Raw genomic sequence first — 14169 nt, forward strand, 5'->3', positions numbered from 1 at the left:
CGAGGGAGACGTGACAGGGGCAGGGATAGGGGCAGTGGCCTTGGTCAGAGGGAATGGGGAAGTATTCTTACGTTGCAGTATCGTAATTAACAACTTGGCTATACCATGACCCGTTGTGACTTTGGGCAGAGCAGGCTCACCACTCTTCTTGTTGCCCCGATTCTTCACCGCTTGACGATACCTGTCCATTTCTTCCTGGGACAGGCTGGTACTGATCAGCTGCGCTGATGGATGCTTCCGGTCGGCTCCGCTGTGGCTACCGGAAGTGACGTCATCATTCTCTCGTGAGGGCGCACCATCTTGGGTGGGGTCCCCCACCTGAACTTCCTCCTCCATCTCGACGTCCAGCGCCGGATATTCGAAGTCGCCCCTCTGCTCCACTTGTGCCTTGGTCGGGCCTTTCTCTTTGGCCGCCTCCATCGGAGTCTGTGGGAGGTAAGAGGGTATCTCACCACTCCGCTGGCTTGCGATGGTACCCTCTTCCTCTGACATGCTGGGAGTCGCCACGGCCGTGGGACTCTTCCGCTGCTCCGGTCGCACCAGCGCGTGCTGTCTGGGAATTTCTGTACTCAACAGCTCAAGGTCACTGGTAAGTAGATTTTCCTTCTTTTCCACACTGCTGTAGTGGCCCGCCAGTAGGCGCATCTCCACGACACACGGCTCCCATTCTCATCGTCCGACGAGGCGGATGCCGAGGACGGTAAGAGTACCTCCGCAGGGGACCGACAGCGAGATTCCAGGTTCTCGCTGCGGTTGCAGGCCTCAGCGCCATCCTTCTTGGGCACCATCATTAGTAGCGATCCCCATTCTCGACCTCCTCTTTCTTGCTTTTTGGCAAAGCCCCAGCCATCAGCATGGCTGTATCTCCTCCCGCCTCCGCATGCCCAGGCATGAATGGCTCCACGGCCCACAAGTAGTGGATGCCGCATTGAGGGCATCTCGCCGTCGTACTGGCTTCTCCACCCGATAGTCTACACTGCATACATAGACACCGAAGAATCTCTCGATCACCCGTCTTCACTACCAGGAAGCCTCCTGGAAGTTGGTAGGGGTGTATGTCAAAGTCCGCCATGGCACAGCTAGTAGTTGCACTGGTTAAGGGAGACACACGGCACAACAGTCTCTCTTGCTCACCAGCTCTTCGCAACTGAGGGACAGGAAGCGCACATCCGGCTCCTCCCTCAGTCAGTTCAGAATTCCATTGGCAGATGCAGGGACCCCTCCTTCTGGTGGAGATTAGAGGATGGTCCCACAGCTTCACGTCATGACCCAGAATCGGCTCTGAGCCTGTCACATCCCAGGAGAGCGCGGCCACGGCTTTCGCGCCACTTCCCCGATCAGGGTGGGGTTCTCTTTTTCGCGCCACTCCCGGCCAGGTTCTTGCAAAATCATTTTCTGCACACAGCCCACGCGGTCTCCCAGGGAAGCGGAAGCCGCCATTTTGGATCGCTCTGCAATCCCTACTAACAACAGTTGTGACTTGAGAAGTAATCACCACCTGGCAATCAGACACTCCATCCGCCTTCTCACACATAATTGCAATGTCCTCACAGCTATCCTCCTGGGTTGCACCTCGGTAATTCAGGCAAGACAATAAAGGCGCAGCCACGGCTTTTGCACCACTCCACAGCCTACTCAGTATAGGCATCTGCGCACACGGTTCCTCCGCTGTCCACACAGCACATGCACTTCCCATCTCTGGCGCGAACCGCCATTTCGGGCTCTCCGCATCGCGCGGGACCTCATCACCTATAGTCACCATCTTTACTTTTTTTCTGCAATCGCACATGGTGCTCCTATGCTGGGCAGTCACCATTTTGATGCAATAAAGTATGCCAGTGCACATCTACATGTATCACAAGTGTGTCGTAGTTGTGTTGCACTACCTCAGGCTAGGCTAAACTCTTTCTTGTGTATGCTGCACACGATATCAGTCCAGTATACGTGCTTTGTGGTTAGTAGTCTGGTTACTGGGTTTCTCCATGCTGTACTTAGGGCATCACCTACTGTTGGCTACACCTAGCGCAGACCTTCCCAGGAGTTCCTGACCCATGTTAACCAGGCTACCCCCTAAGGCATCCTACGACTAGCTGCCTCAAGGTGACTAGTTCCTGACCCATGTTAACCAGGCTACCCCCTAAGGCATCCTGTCTCCAGATCTACTTCACACCATACAGGGGCATCTAGGGTGTGCTTTGCAAGCAGACATTCTACCCCTAACTACCCCTAGGCTCCCTTCTCTCCGCAGCACTTTCCTGGTAGCATACATGTTCCTAAATCAGTTCGCCTAGCTAAAAGCATGTCCAGGTGATCTCAGCAGAGCCTCCAAAAATGTAACAGTATTTCCCCCCCCCCCCAATCTCACATTGGCCCCTTACCTGAGGAAACTGTAAGATGTAATTTTACATGTAATGTAGTGTGGTGCACCTGCTGGCTTGCAGAACTCCTGAGTCTTCCGCGGTGATATGGGGAAATACATCAGGACTGGCTCATGAGGTAACGCTGAGAACTACTCACTTCTGGTACAGCGCCTCCATCTCTTCCAGATCCCCATGACAGCAGGGAGGAGTCTCTGAAAGAGAACTTCTGGGTGCAGCTTCTCCCTGAATGACTCCACTCTCAAGCAAGAAGGTTCTTTCATGTTGGACATTCTTTATTAACATCATAAAAGTTGCCCACCTCAAGGAAGTCCCTGGACACCACTCCTAGTCAGGGCCCTAGAAGCTGTCCTTGCTCTTCCCTTACTCCCTAATAGAGTAAGGGGAATAGTCTGCCCACCTCTCCCCTAGGGGAGGGCCACAATTCTTACCAGAGCCCCGGCAGTGTGTTGGGTCAGACAGTCTCTTTCAGGTGGGATGAGACACTGCCTAAATTCAGGAAGTTATGCATACTATATAGCTTCAGTAGGCACCACCCCTGTGTCACTGTAAGTGGACACAGAGCATGATGTCACTTCCTTCACTACACAATACACATCACAGGGGATGAGGGAAAACCTCATGATTACTCCTGGCAACCTGCCCTTATCAGGGCTTACTACTCAGGAGGAGAAAGACATATAACCCATAAACTACACAGGGTTACACTAGCATCAGCAGACACTGTGAATACCTGCCAACCACCTCCAGGTCGACCCTGTAGTAATGATCCAGTCCTGGTTTTATATTCCAATTTGCTACTCGGCTACCCATTTTGATTTGGTTCAGTAAGACACTGTTGAGCTGGTTGCAGGTAGGAAGAAAATGTATGCAACATACCGTATGGGGACATGTTAGGATGAACCCGGGAGTTCTGATCTTTTCTTGCCATGAGCAAACATTTATTTTTCTTTATTACACAGATCGGCTTTGATTGTCCCTTTTCAAGCTAATGAATGACTGGAATCCTCCAGTTATTTAGCCATTGTAGGGGAAAAAAAGTATTGACATTAAATGTATTTTCTGTGAGTTCTCTTAAATTGTGATTTTCTGAAAACCTCCCAGTAATTGCAACTTTGAAATCGCTGTCACTGCAATCTTGTCTGCTTTAAGTCTCAGCCTTTAACAAGTCTCTAATAAAAAAAAATAGCTACTGGCTAGATAATGTTATGGTGCTTTTCACATAGATTTTGCTCCTAATTTAGCAAACCTATAAACTTGGGATTCAAAAACACGTCTTAAATTATTAAATAGATGGTAGGGAAGTGTTTAAATGGTTGATTTCAAGTTATTGTAATATATAAAAAAAGAAAAACAACAATCATTGGACCCTTTTTTACACACCTAATTTTTGGGAACGTTTCACACTGATTAACCTCTTGAGTGCCGCCTATCTTTGTTTGTATTTACAACATAGATTGTAATATATGTTACTAAATTGAAATGAAGTACAGTAGGTGAGTGCTACATTTTAGAACTGAATGTGCACTGATCTGTCACAGCTCTCGCCAGCTGCGGAACGGAACTTTTAGACGCTGTCATTTCACCATCGTTCAACCACAGAGAGACAGTTGCCAGCTGCCGTTTAGCTGCTGCCCGTTTCGGTCCTGAGGTAGGTGATTATCGTTATGATTAGGGGGTAAGGTGTCAACAGGGTAAGGTTTTTAGAGTAAGGGGTAAAGGGTTTTTAGGGTAAGGAGTTAAGGTGTTTATGGTAAAGGGTTAAGGTTTTTAGGGTAAGGGGTTAAGGTGTTTATGGTAAAGGGTTAAGGTTTTTAGGGTAAGGGGTTAAGGTGTTTATGGTAAAGGGTTAAGGTTTTTAGGGTAAGGGGTTAAGGTGTTTATGGTAAAGGGTTAAGGTTTTTAGGGTAAGGGGTTAAGGTGTTTATGGTAAAGGGTTAAGGTTTTTAGGGTAAGGGGTTAGAGAACACATTTTTTTGTACAGTACATTAACACTTTATTTAGATGTTAAATTAGTTGGATTTTGCTTACGGAGGCCCACACTGACTCTATGGGCTCGATTCACTAAAGGTCAATGTACAGTAGCGGGATTGCCTCGATTATTTGTAAGAATCACTGCCATATTTATTAATAATGATTTATTCATAAATGGGTAGTGATAATCATTTCATTTCCATACACAAACGTTGTGTTAACTCAGCAAGTAATAGCGCTAGTGATACAAATAGACTATGCATCCTAGTAATGAGCATTAATCAGAGCTAGCAATGTAAGTGGGGAGGGGTGAGGGAGATGTCACACTTTTCTACCATAGGTAGTAGGATTCTTACAAATCGTATGGCAGAAAATGATTTCATACATTTGATGCCTGAGGCTACCAATGCATTGCCTAGGAATGCTTTCAGGCACCAAAGGGGTTAACATACAATGTAAACACCCCATGATTAAAAGAAAACCCATAAAATGCATATGTGCAAAATTTTAACCACTTCGTAGCCCAAGTGGCCAGTGTGTCATGGCTTGACGATGACAGGCTGATCATTTGGGCTATTATTGTATGGGGTTAATATATGAATATATTCTACAATATTCATATTCTGTATTTCTATCATCTATTCTAGATTGGCTATTCTTACCTTATCTAAGCACAGTGGCCATTGTATACATAGGCCAGATAGGCGGTGTCACAAGCCTGCGGAAGGTAATACGAATATTATTTGATATTCTTTGGTGGTAGCTCGTATACAGAATGTGAATAAGTAATTTGGCATGAATTGCTTGTATCCCCCTTTCCCCCGTGTCTAGGGTGACTACGTGCGGTGCTTTACCTAATGACTCACAGGAGGCCTGATCCTCTGATGCTGGGAGCCTGGGATATACCTGATCCATCTGGTGACCGCGCCTCCACCTGTGAGGGATCCTAGCACTGCTGTATAACCCCATTCACAGGACCCAATACAATGAACACACACACAGTATATAATAACAGGTTTACTGAACTTAGATGTTTTACTGACACACTATGCATAACATACAGGCCTCGCACAGCCTTACCACACACAATGCCCCACTGTCCAACCACCATGTCCACACCTAACCATTCGGTGTCCACAGATCTGATCCCACCCCAAAGTGTGTGTGACAGCACTGCCCACAGTAGGTGTGTTATCATTGGTGCACTTGTTGAGGTGTGATACCTGCCAGGTGCTCCAGCACCCGACACCACTAACTGATGAAAAGGGCTCATCTGGTCCCACGCCGTCGCCATCAGCGATGGCGTCCGCCTCTTCGTGGGGTGGCCTCCCACTGGAGTGTCCCACCATAAAGATAGTCTCTTTGTCTTGCTGTGGTGGTCTGGTCCCAGACCCCAGGCCACAATTACTGCATGGCTTCTTGCTGTGTCCCTGACACTATACAAATACAGGGGCAGTGTCCCTATCTGATGGGCCTGTCCCTGCAGCAACCACAAACTTATGGGGAGTCGGGACTTAGCTGGGGCCTGAAGGGGAACTCTAGGCCTAGTCTCTGGGCCACTGGCTCCTGAGACACTACCATACCCCTCTGTCTCCCAGCTCCGACTGAAGCGCGAGGTCTGGATGCGCCAAATGTATCTAATGCTGTGCAGGAGAATCCTCAAGCCCTATTGGCTCTCTGCCTGCATGTGACCTATCTCCCACAGGCTCATGGGACATTTAGTTCCCATTGCGGAGCCTTTCTGTAATGGTCGCCGCTTGTGTTCCCATTGCGCATTGTTGCCTGAACGGCCCCATAGACAATGGGAGAGACGGCTTGGACCAGAACCCCACAGAGGACACCGCATCAGAGACGGGCACAGAGAGGAAACACAGAGCTACTCCTGGCTGAAAACCCTGGTATTCAAATACGCACAAACCTCAAGGCGCATGTTTGTGAATGCAATCGCTGTTGTTTTCTTTCATATTTAAAAAAAAAATAAAACTGCATTATGCTATGTCCCTTTTTATATATATATATTTTTTTAAAAAGGCTTTGAACAGTATAACTGAAATTTGAGAGAAGCCGGATCAGGAAATCCATGATAGAAACACCACAAATGGTGCTAAACACTCTGTTTTATTCATGTAAGTGTTTCTCGCAGCCTATAAACCTAATAAGGAGTCATTATTCTGATAGAAGTATCAGTGAGTATTACAACATTCTTTCTTACTGTCTGTGCTTTCTCTCTCCTATGATCCATACGCCTGAGGACATCTCTTCCCATACTTTTCTTCGAGGCGACTTGGAAATCCCCACTTTGACTTCGGCAGGAAGATCAAGGAAGGCAAGGACTCAATTTTTTCAACCTATTTAGGGATTGGACCTGTTTCATCTTCTATCAGTATGTATCATCGCATGCAATAGGTACATGAGATTAATACTCAGAGAAATTTTGAAGATCTATTGTCCAAATTGTTGCATTTATAACTATTGCACATTATATATATATATTGTTCATTACATCTCCTTTCTTCTTCTTTTTGACATATACAGCCACCTGTGCTGAAGCAGGGATATCCTTAAAACCTGACCTGTTGTTGGCCCTTGCGGACTAGAGTTGGCCACCCCTGATCTAGCCCTTATAGACATTATGGATCTTTTTGAGGTGCACGTTGGCTTATTCCCTGTACTTGCTGTGCATGCACTTACAGTAGGTTGATATAAACAATTAGATATTGCATATTTAAGCTCTGGAAATGTATTAATTTACTACATTGAATGTGCATAGTAATTAGTAATTAGTGTTATGGTGCTAACCTGTAGACTTTACAGATGTCCTCAGGCGTATGGATATGCACTCCTAAGTATTTCATGGATGTGGGACGCCACTTAAACTCAAAATTGAGTTCTATCAGCTTCTCCATATCTCTAGGGATGTTGAGGCTTAGTGCCTCCGATTTTGTCTGATTTATCTTAAACCCAGAGATCTGGGCAAAACGCTCTAGAAGCTCGAACAGATTGGGTAGCGAGATGAGCGGCTTAGTGAGAGTTAGAATAATGTCATCTGCGTACAAAGCCACTTTGTGTTCTTGTGAGTGGATTTGTACTCCAGAGATATCAGCGTTGCTCCGAATTTGTGCTGCAAGTGGCTCGATGCATAAGGCAAATAACAAGGGTGATAGCGGGCATCCCTGCCTCGTGCCACTTTTAATTGGAAACAGCTCCGAGGGGAACCCCTGGTGGACTACCTTAGCTGCTGGTGCGGTATATAACGCTTTGATTGCCCGCCAGAATATGCCTCCGAACCCAAATGCTCCAAGCGTGGACTCCAAGTATGGCCAGTCAATCCTGTCGAAGGCCTTTTCCACATCTAAGCTTAAAACTACACTTCGGATCTCGTTGGCTCCTATAAAATCTATTATATCCACAATCCGTCTGGTATTGTCGACCGCTTGTCTATTTCTAACAAAGCCAACTTGATCCGGATGGATTAACCTCGGCAGGATGACACTTAAGCGGTTGGCCAGTAATTTGGAATAGATTTTAACATCTGTATTAATCAATGATATTGGCCGATAACTTTGACAATTTATGGGGTCTTTATCCCCTTTATGGATTACCGAGATTGACGCCTGGAGCATCTGCCCCGTGAAAGGTTCTCCTGCTAATACTCCATTAAACAGCCGGAGCATGTGTGGAGCTAATACTCCGATAAATTTTTTATAATACAGATTGGAGAACCCGTCCGGGCCGGGGGCTTTTGATGACTTTAAATTTTTCACTACCGCTGCTAATTCCTCCCCTGTAAAGTCGCATTGTATTGCATCTCGCTCCAATCTGGTCAGTTGTGGCAGGGCTGCGTCCGCTAAGAATTTCCGCAGTTTACTGCTTGTCTTAGCGTTGTGAACCACCTTCTCCCCATTGTATAGCTGTGCATAAAACTTTGCAAACTCCCCCACTATAACTTTGGGATTAGAGGAGACCAGCCCCTCTCCTGTCTTAATAGAATGTATATTAAAATTTGGTTTCCGATTGCGGAGTCTGGTGGCTAGCATAGTGTCCGGTTTATTGGCTTTCTCATAGAACTTCCTCTGCGTCCAACTCAGGTCTTTCTCAGCCCTGGATGTGAGGAGGAGGTTTAGCTCAATCCTAACATCCTTCAGCTCCTTCAATGTATCATCTCTACCTGTCCGGCTATGTAGCGTAGAGAGCTCGTGTAACTTCTGATATAGCTGAGTTAATTTGGCTTTCTTTCTCTTTTTCCTACCAGCAGCTATACCAATTAGTACCCCCCGTATCGTGGCCTTGTGAGCCTCCCATAACGTGGAATGGGATTCTACACTGCCTAAGTTAGACTGAAAATAGTTCGAAATTTCAGCTTTGACTTGTTTCTGAATATCTGGTATTTTAATTATAGATTCATTTAGCTTCCAGTTTGCTCCCGGTATAACAGACCCAATTTGACTGCATCGTAGCTCTACCGATGCATGATCCGACCATGTAATGTCATGTATAGTTGTATCGGAAATCTGTGGGACCATTCTACCAGAGACAAAGAAGTGGTCAATCCTACTGTAGCTGTCATGGGGATGGGAATAAAAAGAGTAACTACAGTCCCCTTGGTGTTGTTCTCTCCATATATCTACGAGACCAAGTTGCTTTAGTCCCTTCAGTAAGGGGGCATTCCCCTCTCTCCTCAGGGGCTGCTGAGATGTGGAGCGATCAACCCTCGGATCCATGACCGTATTGAAGTCCCCTGCTAAGACTATGTGTCCCTCTGCCCACTGCTGTAACTTCTGAAAGAATGAGTCAAAGAAGTGAGGTTGTCCTTCACTGGGTGCGTACACACAGGCCAACGTTATTCTATTTTGCTTGAGGAGGCCTACTAAAACAATGAATCGTCCCTTAGGGTCTCGCTTTATCTTCTCAACTTGGAAGGGGATTTTGTTATGAATCAGTACAGCCACCCCTCTTTTTTTTTCTTCACCCGAGGATAGATATACCTGTCTAGAGTGTGTGTCTAGAAATTTTGGGCTGTTGCGTGAACTGAAATGAGTGTCTTGGAGGAAGACTACGTCCGCCTTCCTCCTTTTAAACTCTGAAAAGGCGACCTTCCTCTTGTGTGGACTATTGAGCCCCTTGGCATTTTGGGATACAAATGTTACCGCCATCTTATAAAGTGGTGTGTGAGTAGCAGTTTACAATGAAACTCGTGCTTACCTAGGCAAAGCATATCTTGGGGGACTCGTGAACCGTTGTGCTGGCTCCTGCAGATCTTCTTCTGTCTTTCACCTTGTGGGGCTGGGGTGGGGAAGGGGCAAAACATAAGGGAAAGACACATATACAGAGAACACACAAAAACAGAAAGAACCGTGTTGGTCCCACTGGACCTCGGGTTCGTTGCCCGGGAGAGATTCTCTCTCTCTGGACCCCCCTTCCTTCCGATCCAGTTCCATGGCCCATTACACCGGCCATGAATATCTGGGTCTTTGCCAGGGAAGCAGGCAAAGCCCACCTTCCTGGTGTCGACGCGCATGCCTGCGGGTAGAGTGGCGACCAGCCCCCTCCCACCGACAGTCACAAGTAACCGAAACCAACATTCTGTCTACTAACCTATCCACAACTTTAACTATAACTACCTATACCCCCCCTCCCTCCCCTCCCCCCTGAACTACCCCTGTTAAAACTGAACTAAGTACCCCCTATAATCTACAGCACCCCCCTCCCTCTCCTCTAGCGCGTATAATACCCCTACTCCGAACCGCCTCCTATGTAGTTGAGCACATGTATATTGTTCCCTTATCATCGTAGGCTCGGTGTTGCATTCCACCCCTGGACCCTCCAACTTAGCCGTGAGCCCCCGCTAGCTTCCCCTCTTTACCCTCTAAGCCCCGCCCGGGCCCCCAGTAAGCCTGCATCTTCCGCTGCGACAGGCCAACCTTAGGCTTCAAAAAATGGGTCCCGTGTTCAGTGGTCGGAGTTCCCCCTCTCATCTCTGCCCGACCCTCGTCTCCTCTTGTGCATCTCCCCGGCGGCGGAATTCGCGCACCCCCGCCAGGGAGGACCGCTCCGCTTCCGGGTCATCGCTACATCCGGGCCGTCCTCCTGACTTCCGCTGTTTCCGCTATGTTCGCCACGTCCCTTGTTCTCGCGAGATCTGGCTCAGTGACATCATCAAGCTGGGCGAGGCGGGCTCAGTCGGAGGCAGATCCTCGTGGGGAGAAGGCGGATCTGAAGGCAAGTCCCTGGGCGGATCCCGCTCGCGGAGCATTCTCTCCCGCCGAAAACCCGGCCGCCATTAAAATCCACGCGCCCTGTCTGCATCTTCTGAGTCAGGTAAGTTTGAAGTGGCCATTTTAGGGTCCAAAATGGAATGACAGTTCCGTAGGGTGTATCCAACCGTCCTAACCCCCTTGTCTTGCCATACTAGCACCAATGCCGTCCACATCTGGGGTTGTTAATTGTATGATTCCGGAGGTTAAACTGGGGAAACATTTCTTCGCCGAAGGTACCAGCCTCCTGCTGCAACTGCAGTAACTTTGAAACTTATGGACTCTTGCCACCCCCTCCTTCCTTCTCCTGTCTCTTATCCTTTGGGGAGGAGGATCCAGACCTTCTCGGTGGTACATCCGCTGGATTCAGCTCCTGGGATCCCTGAGGAGCGGAGTCCGAGGCCCCCCTAATCCCCAGCTTCTTTAAGGTCGCACCTTCCGATGGGTGCTTTAGAACGTGGGAGCGGCCATTTTTTATGGCCACCAGGGCAAAAGGAAAAGCCCATCTGTATCGGATCTCCCGGTCTCTTAGTTCTTTTGTGATACGTACCACTGCTCTCCTCCGGGCCAGGGTGAGGGGGGATATGTCTTGGTACACTGTAAGGGTGATTCCTTCATAGGTGATGTGAGGGGTGGCCCGAGCAATCCTGCTCACCTCCTCCTTTGTGGAGAAATAGTGTAGCCTCAGAATAACGTCTCTGGGGGGGTTTGAAGGCAGCGGCCTTGACCTTAGAGCCCTATGGCACCGATCCATCCTTAGGTCTGATTCTGACTTGCCCTTCTCAGGGATCCCCCGGACTCTCAAATTATTCCGCCTGTCCCTGTTCTCGCTGTCCTCTTGACGGGACTCAGCTATTCTTTCTTCCAGGGCCTGTACCCGCGAATTTGTTTCTTGGTGCTGTTTGGAACTCTCTTCCATCTGCTCCTCTAACTCATTCGTCCTAGTTCCAATCTGGAGGATATCCTTCCGGAGCCCCTCTACCTCCCCTCTAAAGAAAGATTTTAAGTCCACTAGTAGCCGAGAAAATCTCCTTTTTTATTACTCTGGAATGGCCCGCTGCAGCCGCAGCTCCCTCCAGATCTTGGGCCTAGTCAGAGTCTGACATTGCTGAGAGCTCCGCTGCTCCGGCCTTTCCCTGGCCGGTGAAGTATGAGCGCACGTCCGATTTGCGTCGGGTCTTTTGCCTTGTCGCTGCCATGGCACCTCCGGGCTTGAATTATGATCTGGGGTATGTTAGGGGTCTCTAGCGCTTGTTATGAAATTTCAGATTTCGGTTTTAGTATATTTTATTAGCTTTCATCTGCCGGCGGTTGGCGGAGCTGTGCAATCACACCACCATCTCCAACCTGCCGCGCATGCGCAATTAAATACATGCTCTTTCATAGAATTAATGTCATCCTCAGATCTAGGAACAAGTGTTAATGCTTTTTGTAAGACGCAGGTGTCTTCTTTAGTAAATATTCTCTGATAGATTTAGGAAATTGAGAGTCTGAGATCTGATATGGGGGGAGGAGGGGTTGAGGTTCCGTTGGTTCTGCCTATCTACCCATTGGTTAACGACTCCATGTCTGATAGGCATAATCTCATCTGTTGCATTCCCCCTCTAATGGATGCTCTCTGCACTGTCAATGACTCCCTGAAATTGCCATCTTTTTATCCTTCTTCCTCTTAAAAAATGTTATTTGGAAACTTCCCTTCTTGTGATTATCCTCTTCTGAATAAAAGCTTGGAGAGAATTGATAAAAACCTTTCTGTTCTGCACCATTCCATTTGCATTCATGTTCCCTTTATATATGCAATATGGAAAATAGCTGAAGCGCTCAAATGCAGGTATATCTCAAAATGATAATAAGCCAGACCACTGTACCAGGGTACTAACAATTGATATAGTACCTATTGTGTCATATAATGGGTACTATCCTCCTGAAGACAGGTGGTGTGTGGTGCAACCCACTCACCATATGTCTCATTGGCAGGTTCCCCTGAAAAATATGCAAATACTCACATCCTGGTAGGGCAGGCAGGCAGGCTGTGCAGCTACTCAATGCAATACAGGGAAAAGGGAGACCAAAAAGCGCACCAGCACAAACGGAGCAGGAAGAAACCAGAACAAAAAAATGATTAAAAGGGCACTTTAATGTGGCAAAAGACCCATCCAATGCATTTCGAACGTCGCAGCGTTCTTTTTCAAGGATAAAACACAATGTGATAACATCCATTATATACCCTCTTACCTGTGGGCCATTTCGCGCCAAAAATCAGAACCTGATGACGTCATAACAGAGCGACTCAGTGCCGATCTAAGGGCAAAAGGAAGTACCAAAGGCAGTGTGGCCATTTTGGATGTGGGCAAACATAGGAACACAATAACAAAGCTTTATTGACCATTCCAGCAGAACAAAATACATTGCTGCTAACTGGACAAGCATATTTAAACGAAATAAAGCTATATTAAACTAAACTAATGCTTAATAAAGGGTACTATTATATCAAGGAAAAACATGAACAAGGTGGATTAAAAAACTAGCTGTGTTGCAACTAAGTTATATACAAAAAAAAAAAAAAAAAAAAAAGTTAAAAATAAAAACCTCTAGACATGATTAAAAAAATGTGCAAGAAAAGTAAATTTAAAGACATATTACACATACATACTGCATAACACAGATTGTGTACCTAAATCATAGGAACCAGGGAAATACAACCATTATAAAATATGAAGTATTATCCACAAGATACATCAAAGAACAATTTAAGCTTACATATTAGCATAATATTTGCATGATAAGGCATAGGTTCAAAGGTTAAAATGACAAGAATATAATGTCCAATATAATGACAATTGTCTTATTTAATCTGTATTACCAACTAATTACACCATAATACGTCTATCACAAAAATGTTTACAAAAAATGTGTTAGTTGCCAGTCAATGTTCAAGCCCATAGGGAAGCGCGTTTGGAGAGTGAAGATCCAATACGCCTCCCTACGGTCCAGAAGGTTGATATGATCACCTCCTCTAGATTTAGAAATAACTGATTCAATCCCCAAAAAGGAAAAATTATTAATTCCTCCCTGACCACATTCAGTGAAATGTTTTGAGACTGGATGATTAGTGTCTCTCAATTTTATGAGCCTTAAATGCTCTAACATCCTGACCTTAAGGGCTCTAGTCGTCCTCCCCACATACCTCTTGCCACAACCACATGTTATTAGATAAATCACAAATTGACTTTTACAATTTATAAAACTGTTAATCTTAAATTCCTTATTTGGTAATATATTCACACCATGTGGCGGTGGCAAGGCAAACTGGAAAAAACTTTTGGCAGGCTTCATGTGTTTACATGCACTACAAGAGCCACATTTGAAGGAACCCCTAGTGATAAAAGTTTTTTTGAGACCAGAAGATTTGAGTTCACTTGGTGAAACATGAGATCCAATTGTTCTCGCTCTACGATATACAAAAGTAGGACCAGAATCCACATATTTTTTAAGGACAGGGTCCATGGATAAGACATTCCAATGTTTTGAAATTATAGAGTTTACTTTTCCACTTTGTTTAC

The sequence above is a fragment of the Ascaphus truei genome, chromosome 2, assembly GCF_040206685.1.
Source record: "Ascaphus truei isolate aAscTru1 chromosome 2, aAscTru1.hap1, whole genome shotgun sequence".
NCBI classification, from domain to species: domain Eukaryota; kingdom Metazoa; phylum Chordata; class Amphibia; order Anura; family Ascaphidae; genus Ascaphus; species Ascaphus truei.